Source organism: Salvelinus sp. IW2-2015, unplaced genomic scaffold (genome assembly GCF_002910315.2).
Source record: "Salvelinus sp. IW2-2015 unplaced genomic scaffold, ASM291031v2 Un_scaffold1896, whole genome shotgun sequence".
In the NCBI taxonomy this organism is placed as follows: domain Eukaryota; kingdom Metazoa; phylum Chordata; class Actinopteri; order Salmoniformes; family Salmonidae; genus Salvelinus; species Salvelinus sp. IW2-2015.
This window is the reverse complement of record NW_019943257.1, coordinates 155,885-159,242: the sequence shown is the minus strand read 5'-3', so window position 1 is coordinate 159,242 and position 3,358 is coordinate 155,885.

Sequence of the window (3,358 nt, the reverse complement as noted above, 5' to 3'; positions counted from 1 at the left end):
GGATACCTCCCCTGTAAACGTCATTAACCCGATGACGAGCTAGCGCAGGAGGAGATTCTAATTTCATACAAGCGTAGTTGTTTCCACGTTTCCTCTCCTCGCCTCCGCTCCTTCTATTAACTTTGACGTTTTTCAAAGTGGCGAGGAGAGGAGACGAGCAAAACAAATTGAGATTCTCCCATGGTACATCTGAAATAATCAATATTACAGGTTCTTCTTGCGATCTTCTACATCACACGTGTCTATCAATCGAAATATGGTTATAAACGCTAGTYACATGAACAAACATTTAGCAAACATTTGCCATCTGTGTTTGGCGCGCCGTGAGTTGATAGAAATGGAGTCCGATGTCTGTGATGGGTGCTCTGCAGTGCGTATCGTCACAATATGATGAAGCAATTTGAAGAAGAAAAAAAAAAGAGATTTGTTTCTAACAGAATCAATTCGGCGTCATTTTACTGTTCTGTTATTCGATATGGCTGTTGAGGCTCATGTAGCAGTGCAAGGTAACCTAAACAATATAATGAAGGCTCTTGCCTGCTCACAACATTCTCCACATCCTTACAACAAGAATCATCTCCCACCAGAGGATTCTATTCAGGGCAAAGATAGAACAAGTGATTCGATTTGATCGTTTTTATAATACAGTGACTTCGGAAAGTATTCAGACCCTTTCATGTTGTCCATGTTACAGCCTTATTCTAAGATGGATGAAATTATTTGTTTTCCTCATCAATTTACACACAATACCCCGTAATGACACTACTGTAATTTGGTGCCGCTCATTGTTATCGCCCTTTGTCACTTTTCCTATTACATTTTAACATCCACGGTGGGTGGGCCAAGGCGATTACGAGCAGAGGGTCAGGTGCCCCGCTCCGCTCATTACAGCTATGTACAAATATGCCCGCCTGATCCCCTACATGGTGGCACTATTTTTGAGCCAGAGGTGCCCATAGGGGTCACCATATAGGGCCCTAGAGAGGGATCATATATAGGTCCCGCATTAGGTTGTGAATAGGGTGTGCCATTTTGGGATTCCAGCTAGGAAAGGTCAGTTAAGAAGGATATCGAAGGTGGAAGCAATCAAGATATAGGGTCCAATCATTATTCGTGCACCCTGCAGCCTTCCTGCCCTCCGCAGCCTTCCTCCCCCCTGCAAGCCACTTCCTCCCCTGGTAGCCGTTGTCCTCCCCCCTGTAGCCGATTTCCCCCCCCTGCGTGCCTTGTACCTCCCCTCTCCGCCTTCCTCCCGTAGGCGCCCTTCGCTCCTGCCGCCTTGCAGCCTTCCCGTCCCCCGTCCACCTTCCTCCCCGCTGGTAGGCGCTTTCCTCCCCCGGCTGCAAGCCTTCCTACCCCTGGTAGCCGATTCCTCGCCTGCCCACCCTGCAGCCTTCCTCCCCTCAGCCTTGCCGAGTCACCCCCGTGCAGCCTTCCTCCCCCTCGAAGCCCTTCTATGGCCCCCGGGCAGGCCTTCTCCCTGCAGCGTTCCTCTACCCTGCAGCCTTCCTGCCACTGGGTAGCCATTCCTGCCCCCCTTGCGAAGCCTTCCTCCCGCACCTGTAGCTTCTCCCCCCTGCAGCCTTCCTCTACCCTGCAGCCTTCTCCCCCTGTAGCTTGCCTCCCCCTGGCAGCCGTTCCTCCCCCCTGCGCCTTCCTCCGCCCTCGGCAGCTTCCTCCCCGCTGCAGCCTTCCTCCCCTGGTAGCGTCCTCCCCCTGCAGCCTTCCTCCCCCCTCGAGCCTTCCTCCCCCCTGCAGCTTCTCCCCCGTGACAGCTCTTCTCCCGCCCTCTGCAGCCTTCCTCGACCTGTAGCCTTTCCTCCCCCCTGAAGCCTTCCTCCCCCTGGCCTTCCTCCTGCCCCTGCCAGCCGTTCCTCACCCTCAGTTGCTCCCCCCTGTAGCCTTCCTGCCCCCTGCAGCCTTCCTCCCCGCCTCCAGCCTTTCCTCCCCCTGCAGCCTTCCTGCCCCTCCCTTGCAGGCTCTTCTCCCCCCTGCAGCCACTTCCTCCCCCTGTAGCCTTCCTCCCCCCTGCAGCCTCTCCTCCCGCCTGTAGCCTTCCTCCCCCCTGCCAGTTCCTTCCTCTACCCCTGCAGGCTTCCTCCCCCTGTAGCCCCTCGCCCTGCAGCCTTCCTCCCCCCTGCAGTTCCCTCCCCCCTCCAGCCTTCCTGCGCCTCTGCAGCCTTCCTCCTCTCCTGTAGCTTCCTCTCCTGCAGCCTTCCTCTAACCCTGCTGCAGCCTTCCTCTACCCTGCAGCCTTCTTAAAATCAGACTTATAAGAATTCACCAAGTTCCTTTCAGGTTCTTCCAAATGCCACACACACAAAGTTTCCAAGGACTCTTCTATTCTCCACATTTTTGTTAGCGTTACAGCCTTATTCTAAAAAATAGATTAAATCGTTTTTTTCCCCCCATCATCTACAACACAATACCCCATAATGACATCAACACATACCCCATAGTAATGACATCACAATACCCATAATGAATCACAATTCCCCATAATGACCCTCAATACCCATAATGACAAAAGCGAAAACAGGTTTTTTAGAATCAATAAAACAACAGAAATATCACATGTTACATAAGTGAGTTCAGACCCTAATTTGGTACTTTGTCTAAGCACTTTCTGGCAGGCAAATTAGAGCAATTAAGTCTTCTTGGGTTATTGACGTGTACTGCTTGGTACAGCCTGTATTGGGGCGAGTTTTCTCCCATTCTATCTTTGCAGGATCCTCTCAACGTCTGGGTCAGGCTTGTGATGGGGAGCGTCGCTACAAAGAATCCGGCTGGGTATTCAGGGGTCTCTCAAGAGATGTTTGAATCGGTTCGTGGTTCGTGCCTCCTGGGTCAGCCACTCAAGGACATTCAAGAGACTTGTCCCGAAGCCACTCTTGCCGTTCTCTTGGCTTGTGTGCTTAGGGTCCCTTGTGGAATGAGGCCACTGTGATTTCTGGGAGCGTTCAATGCATTGTAGAAGTATTTTTTGGTCCCTTCCCCAGATCTGTGCCTCGAACAACCAATCCGTCTCGAGCCTTAACGGACAATTCCTTCGACCTCACGACTTGGTTTTTGTTCTGACAGCACCTGTAAACGTGGGACCTTATCATACGACAGGTGTGTGTGCGCCTTTTCCAAATCATGTCCATCCATTGACGTACCGTCCGGCAGGTGACTTCCAAATCAAGTTGTATGAAACTCTCAAGAATGAATCAATGGAAACAGGGACTGCACTGAAGCTCAATTTCCGAGTCCTCATAGCAAAGGGTCTGGAATACTTAGCGTAATATATTAGTTTTAAATTTTATATAAATTTGCAAACATTTTATAAAAAACATTTTTTTTGCTTAGTCAATTACGC